Consider the following 16,232-nt stretch of genomic DNA (forward strand, 5'->3'; position numbering starts at 1 on the left):
GACAATTGCTCTTCAGCAGATTTAAAAACAAAAATGTAGTTCTTCTTGTTCAAAATGCCCTTTTTCATTTGTGTCTTTGGGGGTGGGGGAAGAGACCACACAGAAGGTGAAGGGACTCTTGGGCTCCAACTTGTGTTGAGATCAGAGTTTTTTTGTGTGTTTGTTTGGTCCACTCTGTCCTCTAGGAAACTGAATCTAATTCATGACCTTTCTCCAGTCCTTATGTCCTGCAGTCAATTGCAGTGGAGCTGATGAATTAAGTTTACCCAGTGGCTTTCCTTTATTCCCTATTTTTCCTCCACCTCACCATTCTCACTAGCCCTTGCATTCATTGGCTTATTCATCTATTCATTTTCTCCTTTCACTGCATACTTTTCTGCTAATTGTATCCAAAGTGGCATTGCTGCTGTTACTTGGGGTTCTGGAGTCAGTCCCTGGGGAATCTTTCCCAGTTCTTCCCCTTCCTAGGTGTGTAGCATTGGGCAAGTTTCTTTACCTCTCTGTGCCTTGGTTTCCTTCTCTCTTCAAGAGGGATTTTAACAGCATCTTCGCTGTGTGATCACAAGAGGATTTAATGAGATACTAGTGTATTTATGAGGACTTAGAAAGTTCAGCACTGATGTTAGCTTTTATTATAATCCTTTGGGCTCTGAAAGTCTGTGATACCCCTTCAGAGTATGCTTCTTGCTCATTTAAGGGTGATGCCTGAATGGATACTGTTCTGTTCTGAGAAGCATCTGTTCTTCCCCTTAGCATCTGTGGTTGCTGTTCTGAACTCTTTGGCTATCAACCTCTCCCAGTCAGTGGGGTGCATTTGTGTCCACACCAGAGCCCCTGCCCATGCTGCCCAGGTGGGTGGGTGGTATTTGTTATTTGGGACCTATTGCTCTGGCCTTTTAAGTCATCATCCCAATTTTAATCACTTAAAAAATACCTGCTTTCTTCCCTCCTTCCTCACCAATTTAGGCTGGATGGGTTAAGAAGCAAATCCATCTCTTTCTGCTCAATGCCAAGTGCTCAGAGCTGTTTTCTAAGTGGTGCACAAGGCCACCTCGCTTGAGATTCATCCTCATGGAAAGCCAGTACTCAGACACGCTGGGGAATGTGTTTCTCAGGAATTGGATCCATCAAGATCCCATTGTCCTTCTCCAGGGCTAAGCTGCGACTTTTCCAGGCAAAGCAGTGAGGCTGCCCATCCAGGTTCAAGTAACAAACAGCTGTAGTGTTTGTGCAAGGGAGTGTGTGTGTGTGTGTGTGTGAATCCTAGATACCATATTTTTTCAGTTAGCTCTATTAAGATTATACCTAATATAATATATGTAATCTGATATATATCAGAAAGTTTACCTATTTTTCACTTCATGATATTTGGTATATTGCAATTTTCAAAACTATATTACATTGAAATTTATAGGACATAAAATTGAACATTTTAACTAAGGTTAATTGTTCAATCAAAGGCATTAATTATATTCCCAGTGACTTAAAACCATGACCATTACATTTTCAACATCTCTATAGAAGCACCAAACCCATTAGGCAACAAAGCCCAGCTCCCTTTCCCCAGCACCTGACAATCTGTAATCTGCTTTCCAGAATCTACTTTCTGGCTCCATGGATTTGCCTATTCTACTAACTCATGAGCTGAGTGTATTAACTAGACACTTGGTCACCAGCCTTGCTCCTGGTTGAACTTTCGGGAGGTGGGGTGCCCTGGTAGGCTGTAGATCTGGTCCTTGTGTTCAGTCTCCTCCTCCGTAGGAGTGCATTTTTACACTTGCTGTTGTTGCCCATGCTTCAGGATGGATGAGCTGAGCAGCAAACCCATCATCAATCTTTCCATTCTATTGCTTTAGTAAATGGCAATGCATACAATTTGCATGCAGTTAGTCAGGAATCATGATAAATGCTTTGTGTTCAGCATTCACTCAAATCTCACACTCCTTTTTAGGTAGTTATTGATCCTGTTTTGCAAAGATAAGTAAAGGCTGAAGGAATAAAGAAACTTCTCCAGAAGCCACAGATCTCATGAGTGTTGATTAGACCAAGTTGAATCCAGCCACCTTCAGGTGCCTGGAATCCAGAACCCAGGTTCTTCTTTTTCGTTCTTTCTTTTCTTGTTCTACTGGGGGTACACTGTGACATTTGCCAAAGTTCTTACAATATATCATAGTTGAATTCATCTCCTCCATTATTCTCCTTTATTCCCTCTCCCCATTCCTGGAATAGTTTCAATGTGCCTCATTTTCCATACATGAGTACTTCATATTTCCACCATATTCACCCTCCTACAACTTTTCCTTATATCTAACCCCCTGCCACAGTCCCAGACAGGACCTGTTTTACCTTCCTGGAACCCCAGGCTCTTAACTCTCATTGTAGAACAGCCTCTTCCAACTGTTTTTGCTGTGACACTGGCTTATTTCAACTAGCATACTGTCCTCCATGTTTACCTACTTGGTCCAAATGATATGACTTCCTTAGGTTTTCAGTCTGAGTAATCTTCCATTCTGTGTATCTACTTCCATTTCTTCATCTTTCATCGGTTGATGGACATTTTGGGTTGTTTCCACGTGTTGGCTGTAGTGAATAAGGATTCAACGAATGTGCAGATAGCTCTTTGAGACCCTCACTTAGACTATTTTTGATGTATACCCAGAAGTGGAGTTGGTGGTAGCTTGATTAAAAATTCCACACTGTTTTCCAAAGCAGCTGCACCATTAACATTCCAACCAACAGAGTGCAAGGGTCCACCCCCACCATCCCTTGTTATCTTTCCTTTTCTTTTGATAATAGCCTTCCTAACAGATGTGAGGTGATAACCCACAGTGCTGTATGATTCCACTTACAGGAGGTATCTAAAATAGTCAACCCCACAGAAGCAGAGAGCAGAATGGTGGTTGCCGGGTAGGGGGAAGGAGAAATGGAAGTTTGCTTTTCAGTAGGTCTAAACTTCAGAAGGACGAGCCTCAGAGACATAATAAACAACCACGTGTCTGGGAACTAAAATTTGGTTAAGAAGTTAACGCTTAGGTGACGTGGTATTTTTTTAGATCCATTAATAGTACAAGGGGGTTTCATGTGCACATCCCATATACACCTATGTTGAGTAAGTCAATTCAATCTGTATTTCTTAATCCCCCTTCATGCTTTTTGACAACAATATTTGGTGGGTTTCTTTCTGACCTCCATGCATGCATAAGCAACAGATTTTGATTGTCTTAGCCCTATCCTATGCCCTCTTCGTTTCCCTTCCTTTCCATTGAGCTCCCCACAGAGTCCCTTTTGCATTCAAGACTCACTATTATTGTTTTGGGGTATTTTTTTTCAGTGTCTCTGGGGCTTCTTTCTTGCAAAGCAGGTGCTCTATCACTTGAACTCACCTCCAGTCTATTTGCTCTGGTTATTTTGGAGATGGGGGGGTCTCATGCACTCTTTGCCTGGGCTGGCCTTGAACTGCAATCCTCCCAATCTCAACTTCCTGTGTGGCTAGGATTACAGGTTGGAGCCATTGGTGCCCAGCTCATTGTTATTTTTTGTCATTTTAGACCTAGGTTCTGCATATGAGTAGAAACGTGATATTTGCATTTTTGAGCTTGACTTATTTCACCCAATATGATATCTCCAATTCCATCCTTTTTACCGCAAACCGCACAATTTTATGTGGCTGCATAATACTCCATTGTGTATGTATACCACATTTTCTTTAGCTATTCATTTGTTGTTGGGTGCTTAGTTTGCATTTTCTTAACCTACCCACTGCCCCAAATGCCAACAGGACACAAGGCCACTTTTGGGGGTGAGAGGCATGCTCGCTCTCTTATTGGAGTGATAACAACCGAAGTGTTTGCAAATGTCCAAACTCTCCAAGATGTGCACAGTAAACACCAGCAGGTGTTTTGTATGTCAATTACACTTCAATGAAGCTGTTTACAAAATTCCACCTTTTCATAATAATTACCTTTCTGTACAACCCCCTCACTTGAGAAAACAGACTGCAGCTTTTCAGAGAGGAATTATGACTTTCCTGAACCATGGAGAGAAAGTCACAGACCTGAGGAGGGCCCAGTTCTCACAGCCACACACTTTTCCTCAAAGTATCATTTTTGTTTTTATTTTTTTCATGTTTGTATCATCTTTAATGCCTCTCCAAGTCCAGTGGGTTCCCTTTTTATGTGACAAGATGGTTCTCATGTCACTGGTCTCTGAGTGTGCACAGCACACACATCATATTCGCATGGCACTGCAGACGGATTCTGGAACAGTGGCAAACGCAGAAGCCTCAAATCCCATCGTGACAACACGAAAACTTCGCAATGTTTCAAAGGCACAAGTGCATCCCCAGCTACATCAAGCATGGTTTGCTGAACAAACATATATACAAGGTCAAGGATGAGATAATTTGGCTTTGATGACATTTGACATCGCTTAAGAATCTGCGGTGGTGACAACATTAGATACAAAATTCAAGGTATCATCTTGTAACCTACTTCCAAAGCGACCACCTTCCACTGGCAGCCACCATCTTCTGGAAGTTTCCTAGCTTCCCCTGGACTACAATGAGTTCTCTTCCTTCTGTGATTCATTCCAGGCACGCCACAAGACCTCAGACTCATAGCCTCACTTTGGAATTTGAGCTCATTTCCCCAGCACTCTTTCTCCATTGCACATTTACTGAGCTTGTGCTGCACACAGGGCTCCACGGAAGAGGAGTCCTATCATCATGGGACAGATGCTCTTTGGCAATGTCTTCTGTGAGTTTTTCAAACCCAGTTTATTACCTAGGGCAGGACTGGCTGCTGTCACAAATGGACCGGAAGTATCTATTGGATACAGCTAAGTGTCCAAGTTAATTTTTCTCATTTAACAGTCTAAGGAAATTGCAAATCAGTGGGGAGGCTTTATTCGTTTTTTGTTTTGGAATTTAGGGCATCACACTTGCTAGGCAAGCACTCTACCACTTGAGCCACACTCTCAGCCCTTTTTTTTTTTGCTTTAGTTACTTTTTGGATAGAGTCTCACACTTTTTGCACAGGGCTGGTCTCACAGTGAGGTCCTCCTACCTGTGCCTCCCATTATCTGAGATCACAAGTGTGCACCACCACTCCCAGTTTTTTGCCCAGATTGACCTCAAATCAGGATCCTCCTGATCGCTACCTCCTCAGTAGCTGGGATTACAGGCATGCACCACCATGCCTGCCTTTAGGATCTAGTTTTTACTCTCACGCAGTACTCATATTGTTATCTTCAATATGGTGTTCTAAAGTCATTCTTAACAATGAAATCCAGCTAGTGGATGGGGAAATGCAATGGAGAATTGTGTATGAAACATTTTGGTATAGACCTGAAAAAAGGTGCACATCACTCACTCTTGCTCACATTCTGTAGGTCAGAACTCAGTGTCTTGGATGCATCCATCTATAAGAGAGGCTGAGAAACATAATCTATGTTCAGAAAGAAGAGAAAATAGATGTGATAGACAGGTCTCTGCTTCTGCCACAGGGAGCTAACTTCTTTCTTCTCTTCTGCAGCCAAACTGCCTTCCCTTGAGAGCATCTGCTTCTGAAGACTCCCTCTGTCCCCACTCCTTGAGTGGGTGTTCAGAATCAGGACCTTCTGCCTCCCAGCAGAACTAGCTTCTTCACTGACTTCCTTCTTCTTGTGAGCATTTCATTTTGTAGCAATCAGCAGAGCCAAGATTCTGGCTTGGTGTGGTGGAGGTGGAGAGTGACCTGCAAAGACTTTGGGTGTCACCCCTGTCCTCCAGCTATAATTATCAGGGGGGTGGGAAGCAAATGAGTAATTCAGAGTCATCAGGGGCTTCATCCTTCTAACAAGAGTTGGTGGTTACATGTTCCTACCACCCAGCGCATCTTAGATCTTAATTAGCAGTGATTGTCTGCACAGGTTCATGGATTAATGTGCCAGCTGCATTACTTGACAGCTGTGAGAACTTGGGTAAGATACTTACTTCCACTCTCCTTGGCTTCCCTACCTAGAAAATGAAGATAGTAAACAGCAGTACCTACCCTCAAGGGCTACCTGGAGGATTTGCTCAGGATATGCTCAGTCCAGGGCTTGGCTTATTTATAAGTAATTAATACCATCTATTTACTTTTAGCAACAACGTGAATAGTTTCAGACTGTTGTTGGAACAGTAGAACTAGACATAAAAGCTCCTTGAAAATCTGGGCCCCTGCCTCCATGTTTCTTGTATCACTCTTGCACCCAGCCCTCGACAGCATGGTGTCATGAGAAAATGTGCTAATTCTGTATTTAAAAACTAAGTTTGCCTGGGGAGTAATTTTATGAGGAGTGTGTGCATCCTTGCATTTTATGGCTTGGATTGTTTTTTCTCCTGCTTGCTGTCTAGGCTTCAAGCACTGTTATAACAAGGCAGCATCTGGACCAGCTCAGAGAAGATTAACTTTTAAGACCAAATCCAGCATCACTGAACACCTGTTTTGGAGTACCAGTGACAGCACTGCTCTGGCTACTGCTTGCTCTGCCTCCTCTTCCCAGCTACTGGGAGAAAATCATAAAGGTGTAATACACCTTTCCAGGGAATAAAAACCCCATGGTAGAAAAACAATAATACAAATTCAGAAAACGGTGCTAAGCATATAGGAGCCTGACATTAAAATGGAGTTATGAGTCATTTAAAAATAAAACTTAAAAATGGAATTAGAAATGAGTGAGACCAAAAACATCAAATCCACCAGAGTGCCCACCCCATCTCTGTCAAACCTGAAAACTGAAATGTCTGTGCATCCAGGCAGGAGATTTCTTTTGCTGTTTCTGCTGTTCCAAGCAGTGGTTTTAAAATCCCCTGCAATGGCAAGTGTCCTCCTGAAAGGACCCAATTTGCTGATTTGTCAATTTTAGATAGCATACTCTTCAAAGACCTCTTCAATCTTGGAAAGTCATAGGATGAGAAAAGGCCACTGGACAGAAGGCCATAAAAATCTTGCTGGAGGTCCTGAGGCTCACGTGGTGGAGTACCTGCCTAGCAAGCAGGAGGCCTTCAGTTCAAATCCCCCAGTACTGCCAACAAAAAAAGTCTGTCCCTTCACTCTCTGTGTTCCATGGTGACAGAAGGGACAGAATGAAAAAGCATACATAATTTTGGTGCTTATTCAGCTATATCAAAGCGTTTCTGTCTCAGCTTAGGACTTGGGCGTCTGATCCCCACAGCATGGAGGACACCCTATGGTCTGTAAAACCTGACAAATGTTCTTTGTGTTAGTTTAAGCTACTCAAGAGCCATCATGGGGCTGGGTATTTTCTGGATGCTGTAACACCCAGAAGCAAGGCACAGGATTGAGAGCCTTGGACCATGTCCTCCACCATGTACAAAAATCCCTTCTTCAGGATTTTCAGGAGCTTAGAGCATTTCCCCGACTGTCTGTGAACCTCTGTGCAGATCCTGAACTGATTGCTTTACTGAGAGTAATTTATCTTAGCTACTCTCCCGAGTCCTGCTTTCTGGATGAGGATTTCACCGATCTCTGGGCTGTCTGTGGGAGAAGCCTGAGTGGTGAGTTTCCAAGAAGACTGTCTGATTCAAATTGCATCACTCACCATCACTCACCAGTTGTGTGATCTTGGGCACGCTACCTAACCTCCCTGAGCCTCCGTTCTCACACCTGTTAAGTAGGAAATAGAAGCAGTAGTTATCCTTTTGACGTGGAAGATTATATAGATGGTGCATTTGTGTCTGGAAGTTCACGTTGGGTCTGGCCCATGGAAAGTACTTTTTGGCCATTCTTACCGTATCCACACTGAACACCTACATTAATGCGGTGATTAGGTTTTCTCCAACCTGAGTCAGGAAGCTGGAGCTGCCACTTATCTTTACTGTGGAAAAGTCCTGGGTAGTGTCTCATGACCAAGATCCCAATTAATTCACACTTTGATATCAAACAATCACCCATAATCACCAGTCCTGGTTCATGTTAACATCAAGAGGCACTCAACAAATAGGCAAGGGAACCAGGGGAGCCATGTCTGAGGGGATCCTGAGGTCACTGGCTCCTGCTTCCTGTCCTCTTTCCCACATATCCTGTCATCTACCCCCTTCTATTGATGGAAGCATTAATATGAATGACCATATTTCACTGAATGAGAGCTAAGATTCCCCAAGTGTCTGCTCTGTGACAGGCATCCTGTTGGGTATTTTAAAATTCTTTGTCTCATTAAATATTTCTCAGTGACATGAGTAGAGGGCATAATTGTCCTTATATAGCCTCAAGAAGACAGAGGCACAGGGACGTAAAGTGTGATTCTAAGATTACACAGTTCATAAAAAGCACACATGAGAGCAACACGCAAGCTTCCTTATCCTCAAAACTGGGTGGTTTTCACTGCATTCTACTACCTTCAGAAAAGTAAGATGGCTTTCCTGAACTGAATAATAGCCTTTCTTCACCTTAGAAACAGAGGCATGGTAGTCAGAGCCTGGGTTTCAGAAGAATACCATTTTTGATGTCTCCTTACGACCTCATTTAAAGTCTCTCGCCTACACTCTCCACTTTCTTGAAGGCCAGAGAAGCCATTCAAAAAGCAGTATTATCCTGTGTGACACCTTCCTCAATGCAGGGTCAAAATCCTTGGTCCTTAGGAGATAAACTCATAAAGCAAGCTTCCCTCTGAAGCTCTGTGGATAATAAATCCCCTTTCTTCTTCTTCTTTTTTTTTTTTTTGCATCCCTGCCTCCTCAATTTGAGTTAGATATAATCACCTCTGACAAGGGTCTTCCTAAACCTGCTCAGAGCTTCCCGCTCCTTCTCAAAGAAGAAGAGAAGAGAGTGTAGTCAGCAGAGTCAAGAGCACATCCATCACAGCTTGTCTGCGTCTTGGCTGTGCACTGTTGAGAAAGTCTTTTCTGTTCTCTGAACTGCTTTGTAATTTTAAAGGTAATTTTATTCATTTGTAGAGATTTGTTGAGATCTACTAGGTTATAGGGGCTCTGCTGGGTGTAGCGATTCAGTGGTGAGTAAATGCAACCCTTGTCATATTTGAAAGATCCCTTTGCTTGTGAGAGTAGAGTCAGGGAGAACAGGATGAGTAGTCACCTTTTTCAACAAGATAAAATTGTAATGCATTTCAGTTCCACAGACAGAAGTGATATCACTCTATGGACTATCTAACAGGAAGTTTTCACTAGGTTTGGAGGAATATTTAAGATTCTGAGGATGAATGTGAGGTAACCAGGACAAGGTAGACAGCCTTTTAAACTGAGAAAATGACATGTCTAAAGCTCCTTCCTTGCAGGGTTTTCTGTAGAAGCAAAATGACAAAATGCCTACCATGGCTTTTGGGGCTGGACAGGCATTAATGTGCCCAGCTTCCACTGGCTCACACCTCCCCTTCCTCTGTCTTGGTGCAGACCTGGGTCTGTCTGGTACATCCCACTAGGATGAGCCACTTCAGAGTGGGAGACCAGATCCTGTCGACCTTGGGGATGAGCAGGAAATCAGTTTCAGGATCCCCCACAGTCACCTAAGTCTGCACAGGGGTTGACCATAGTTTATGCACGTTGTCAAGTACACTTCAGATTGCTTGTAGACGCTGTAATTCCTAGTACAAGGTAAATGCTATGGAAATAGTTGTTTGGGGAATAATGACAGGAGAAGATGTCTGTGTATGTTCCGGACAGATGCAAATTTTTTTGCCCTAATATTGGTTGTGGAAGCCTGGTACATTACAAGTGCTCTCTACATGATGTCTGTGACAATGGTGATGGGGTAACAAGCAGGAGGAAGCAATGCTGGAGTGGTTATGATGCTGCTCAGAAACTCTCCCAGCAGGGAAGACACTGGGCAGAAGTGGCATCTACTTCACTTCCATCCTTCTTATGTGGCGTTATTTAAATGCCTTCTCAGCCAAATGCCAGGCAGCTATTCAGAGTGCTTCCTCTCTATCTTCATGTCACAAAACTCTGTCCCCAGAAACCATGTGCTTATCATAGTCCTCCTCCCCATATTTCACAAAGGGCTCATCCAACAAAGGCCATCACCAAGAAACTCTGCCTTGTACATCACACAGAAATAGCGTTCTCTTTCACCAGCCCTGGCTATCATGGTCCATTGTTTGGGCTCAGGCAAAGGAAGCCTTGCTGGGAGGCCTGCTTGGCAGAGGCCCTTTTTGTCTTCACTGTGTCTTTTTGTTGTGTCAAAGCTCCTCATTGACTGACATGAGCAAGCTCTAAGTCAGACTCTGTCTTAGTTAATTCTAGAGTCTTCTTAAGACAGGGTGTCTTCCCAACACCCTTACTGTGGCTCAGAGTTGGCCCAAGGAGCATGGCTCCAGGCTGAGAACAGATGAGCAGCTGACACAATGCCTGTGCACAGCAGCCTGGGCCACAGACAATAGCCCTGCAAGCTTCCAGGAGCCCTTCAGAAGAAGGAAAAGTGGTGAAAAGATGGCATAGAAGAGACATGACCAGCATTGGAATTCAGACAGAGGTTGTTTTCCATTCAACTCTTACAAGTGACTCACTGTGTGATATAGCCACCTGCCCTCTCCTCTCTAAGACTTAGTTTCCTCATCTGTCAAATACTGTGTTTCATAGCATTGTGCTCAGTGCTTCACCTGGAGTATCTCATTTGATCATTACACCAAGTTTGTGATAAGGTAGGTACTCCCACTAGACCCATTTCACAGATGAAGATATTGAGGCTGAGAAGTTAGTGACTCTCCAAAGTTACAGTCAGTTACATTTGAACCCAGAGCTGTGAAACTCAATACCTATTAGCAACCCCCTTTGCCTATCTTTGCTCATAAGCTATGACTCCTGTCAGTTACCAAGGAAGACATGTTGTACCAAGTCACCAACTGGAACATGCTACCCAAACCTTATTTTTCAGGTCTGAGTCCAGACTGTCAATAGAAGCCCAAAAATGAAGTCAAAGAAATATTTTGTTATTAAGCAACATATCTAAACAAGTTCTATAGTGATTGTGGTAAAGTTAAGTGTTAAATCGCATAAACTCTGAGATCTCACTGGCTTAACACAACACAATTTTAATTCTTATTCACTAAACAAGATGCATCAAGACACAAAGCCTCTGTGGTTACTATGGCAGAGAGGGAGAATGGTGCAAGGTTCATCTTCCTCTCACATGCCTCAACCAGAAGTGACATATGTCTGAACCTCAACATTCTCACATTTCATTGGCAAACAAGGGTCTGTGGTCTCCCCCCAGCTTCATGGGAGGAGGGGAAATGCAAAAAGGTGCCCAGATTCTTCCCTACACTACACAAAAGTCCTTTGGCTAAGCCATAACTATCTTCTCTCTCTAGCCCTCAGCTCAGCTAGCATTTTTATTCTGTGTACTATCTGGAGGCTTGATGGAGCGTAATGGAAGGCTGATGGCGCAGCTGGGGCTGAGATGTCCTTCAAATGAGTCAAGTGATATGTAAGAATACCAGGCTAGGTTAGTCCGAGGAGCATGGCTCTTCAGTGTGGAATATTTTAGAGAGACTGGTTCTTCTTGGAGTAACAGCAGCATATCTCTCACCCATGCCCTTAGATGTCTCTGTGGTGTTAGCAGAGTGAGAAAGTGAATTTGGAAGCAGGATTAGAGGTGGGAACTTTTATTAGAACCTAATTGCAATGACCTTTACTAATTTTAAGAATTGGAAAAATCTTGTTTCTTTCTTTGCCCACCAGGGAAAGGAAATTTCCACTCCCCTAAGACCATGGTTATCTGTAGCTGATTGCACAGCTTGTCTGAGTATGCATACATCATTATCTGAAAGACCTGCCCAAAGCTTACAGCATCCTTTAGGATTTGGGGAAAATTACAAGGTCAAGGCTGCTTCCCAGGTCTTTCCTCAGAGTTTCTCCATTTTACAGGCAGAGGGCTGAGAAAATGCTATGGAGACCCTCTAGGGAAACATGAGCTGAATATTTTGGAGATAAAAGTCCAGGAGAAGAGGGACATTTAAATATGTCAGCTGAGCTTTGTCATCAGGGGACTGGCAATGCTTTTTTCCTTTTAAAATTTTTAGAACTCTTCCTTTTTCCCAAGAAGGAATGAGTCTCATTAAAAGAAGGGAAACATATCAGAAGACATCACTTACAGATACTATCAGAACCTCTTCAGGGTCATAAATGTTTACAAACCTTCCAGAAAGCAGTTCCCAGTATATATTCTGAGCTTTAGAAGTGCCCTACCTGTTGGTACAGTAATTCTACCTTCAGAAATTTATCATAAGGAAATAGTCATGATAAAAACAAATTAAGCATACATCAGGAACTTCAAGAAAGCATTATTTATGTAACAAGACTTTGGTAACAATCTGTATGTCCAGTAGGGGATTAAAAAGGTAACTATGTATATCCGTATGACAGTATTATGAAAACAATGTTTCAGATTCTTTTTTATGAGGTAGGCAATGCTTGCCTGAGCTCTGTAACTTATGAGCTGTGTAGAAAACAGATTTGCTAATAAAGCAAGATGGCAATAGCAGCATCTGAATGATGACAGTAAGTCATACAGGGATTGCAGTTGATGTATTGTTTCCTTCCTTTATGTTTGTCCTCATCTTTCAACTGTTCTTTGATAAACACATATTGCTTTAAAAATTTTAAAAGCATCAAATATAAAGCACCCATATTTTGGGGTTGTTTTCTTAACTGGAAAAGACAAAATTTTTTTCTTGCAGTGCTAGGGACCAAACCCAGGGCCTCATGCATGCTAGGCAACTGCTCTGCAACTAAGCTCTGCTCCCAGTTCCAATTCTCTCTCTCTCTCTCTCTCTCTCTCTCTCTCTCTCTCTCTCTCTCAGTCTCTCTGTCTCTTTCTGTGACTCTTCCTCTCTCTCTCTCAGTTCCTCTCTCTCTCTGTCCCTGTCTTTCTCTCAATGTCTCTCTCTTTGGATCTTTAAGTGGCAAAAATAACAAATGCATCTTTATCCAAGGGGCTCTTTCCCCACAAGATGCTTCTTTTTAGAAGTGATGCTGAGATGTTTTACCAAGTGGGGTTGGGGACAGGGAGCAGGTATGGGCTGCATCTCTCCTTTTCTTCTGAGTAACAGATGAGCCTACCTGACTTCAGGAACTGACACTGTGGCTCTGATTTCCTCATCTTCGAGCATATTCATCCCCATGCAAATTCAGCAATGTATATGAAACATGTACTATGTGCCAGAGATTGCCTAATTCCCTAAATTTTGATGTTGAGCCATAGACAAGTTGGTTTTGTCCCTAATAACAAAATGACTTCTGAATTTCCCACAAGGCCACTTAATCAGCTTTATGACACAAAACATTTATTTTAGTTCACTTTACTTTGGTTGGTCAGTGTTCATTAAGCATACATAGTGCTTGGCACCAGTCCAACTCTAACATTATTCTCAAATGTTACATAAAGCTCACTTAGTGCTTACTTAAAAAAAAAAAATCCAGGCTTCTGGGTTGAACTTGGGGGAATTTTGATTTAGTGGTTGTGGGAAGTCTGGGGAATCACCTTTTAAAATTTATCTATTTTTTTTCTATTAGTGCTAACAAATTAATTAAACAAGGTTGCAGGATACAAAATCAATCTACAAAGTAATTGGTAGTGCTCCCACCTCCCAGTAGTAAATTACCTGAAATGGAAATCAAGAAATCAATCCCACTTGAAAAAATGGCGGCCATGTTGGTATACAAACCACTGGTTGGTGTTTTCTCTTTTGATTACTATAATGCTGTTTTGGAAGCTGGGTTTTGTAAAGAAGGGGTACATGCTTCCAAAAGCTCAAAAAACTGGCACTACAATTGTAGGGGTGGTCTATAAAGATAGCTTGGAGCAGATGCAAGAACAACTGGGATGGTTGTTGTTGGCAAGATCTATTCAAATATTCACTTCATATCTCCTAATATTTATTGACATGGTGGTAGGATAGCTGTAGACACAGACATAACAGCCTAGCTTATTTCTTCCAACTTGGAGCTCCACTCTTTCTCCACTGGCCACCTGCTCAGAACTGTGACAGCAAATCAGCAGATGCTCCTCAGGCATCAAGGTTACATTGATGCAGCTTTTCTTTTAGGGAGAGTAGATGTCACATCTGTTTACTAGTCCTCACATCCATAGCATCTATTCCCATGGATCAACTGTAACTGGCCTTATGTCACCAAGGTTCTGGCTCCTTGGCACAATGTCTGTGCTTGAAGATAAGTTTAAGCCAGCTATGGGGGAGGGGGAGAAGGCCCAGAAGTTGGTGAGTGAGGCCACTGAAGTGGCATCTTCAATGACTTGGGGTCTGAAGCATCATTGTCTGTATATCATTGGCAAGCGGAAGCTGAACTTTTATTCCCCCACACTCAGTGTCCAAGAAGATGGGGACCAGGTTTGGCTAGTTCAAGTATGAGAAAGGGACCCCTGCAGCCCTCTCTGAAAAAGTCACCAACTTGGAAGTTGAAGTGCTAGAAGAAATTGTCTAGGCAATGGGCATTTCCTATATACTGTTGGGTTATTGCTGTGGAATATGGGGAACATTGGAGCCCCCTCCCCCACCTCCATTGTTTCGGCTACTATTTGCTGAATGAATCTCAATTAAAAATGAAAACCACAAAAAAGAAATACCATTTACACTAGCTAAGATGAAAAACCATAATACATAAGAATAAATTTAACCAAAGAGGTGAAAGATCTTACAAAGAACACTATAAAATGTTGATAAAATAAATTAAAGAGGACACACATCAAAATATGGAAAGCTATCCCACGTTCATGGATTAGAAGAATCAATATTGTTGAAATGTCTATATTACCCAAAGAAATCCACAGATTCAATACAATTCCTATCAGAATACCAGTGACGTTCTTCAAGGAACTCAAAAAATTAATTCTAAAATTGATATACAACCACAAAAAAATCCTGAATCCGTCTTGAAGAAAAAAGATCAAGGGAGAGGACAATATACCACCTGACTTCAAAACATACTACAAAGCCATGGTAATCAAAATAATGTGGTATTGGCACAAATACAAACACATAGACCAATGGAACTGAATAGAGAGCCTAGAAGTAAAGCCACACATCTACAGCCAATTGATTTTGTGTGTGTGTGTGTGGTACAGGGGTTTGAACTCAGGACTGTGTGCTTGCTAGGCAGGTGCTCTACCACTTGAGCCACTCCTCCAGACCAGCCAATTGATGTTTTGATGAAGGCACTAAGAACAAGCATTGGAGAAAGGACACAGTTTTCAACAAATGGTTCTGAGAAAATTGGCTATCCACACGCAAAAGAGTGAAACTAGGCCTTTATCTGTCACCAGTTACAAAAGCCACTCTTTAAATAAGGACTCAGGTGATGGATGCAGGTACCTGAACCACACCTGGAAAGTACCCCGAGTAAGCTGAAAAACAAGAATTAAAAAGAGGAACCTTCCCTATAGGAGCCTAAAGTCCAGAGAAACATGCAAACAACTGTTAATTTGTTAGAAAAAAATGTAATAATGTGAAAAAAACATCATAACCTTAACAATAAAATAATAGCCATCTTTAATAAGACTTACTATGAACCAGGGATTGTATGAAATGCTTTAATTATCCCATCTAATCCTTGAAAGTGCTCTATGAATTAGATATTATTGCTCCCATAAAAAGCAAAGAACAGTTTATCTTACCCATGGTATACAGTTGATATGTGATGTATCTGAGCTACACCCTCTAGCTTTCTAACACCAAAGCTTATGTTCCTAATCAGCTAAGCAGAATGCAACATGGGTACACTGTGGTGGTGAATGGTACCACTGGGCATTCCAAGAGCCCAGTGGGATGAGCTTGGAAAAGCCATTGGGAAAATATGTCAAATATCTGAGTTGAATCTTGAAGACAGATTCAGGCAGAATAAGGCAAAAAAGGGAGTGGTCTAGTATCACACAATAACCGAACTTGGCCTGTGTTTGGGAGACTGCCAGACCCCAGAGATGGCTATGTGATGACAAATTCTGATCAGAGGGATGAAACAGATGGGACAGGATTGCAAAGAGTTTTCTATTGTCTCTGAGGGGATTTGGATCTTGTAGTACAGTTGGGGGAGTGAAAGTCATTAGTTTCATGTTTTTAAAGAGTCATATTATTTGAAGAGAAGATGCAGAACCGTGACTGTTTACAGGTAATACAATTATGTAACTTTGGAAAGCACCTGATGAAGGCTTAAATATAATGAGAAAAGGGAGCAAGATGGCTACATAGGAAAATAAATTTACAAAAATCAATCAATGTCTTATACA

The 16,232-nt window shown here is 42.1% G+C and overlaps 1 pseudogene; it reads left to right on the plus strand.

The window, feature by feature from the left end:
• Positions 1 to 13,634: 13,634 nt before the first annotated feature.
• Positions 13,635 to 14,434, plus strand: LOC141418578 (proteasome subunit beta type-7 pseudogene; annotated as a pseudogene).
• The last annotated feature ends 1,798 nt before the right edge of the window (positions 14,435 to 16,232 follow it).

The sequence above is a fragment of the Castor canadensis genome, chromosome 17 (genome assembly GCF_047511655.1).
Source record: "Castor canadensis chromosome 17, mCasCan1.hap1v2, whole genome shotgun sequence".
Lineage (NCBI taxonomy): Eukaryota > Metazoa > Chordata > Mammalia > Rodentia > Castoridae > Castor > Castor canadensis.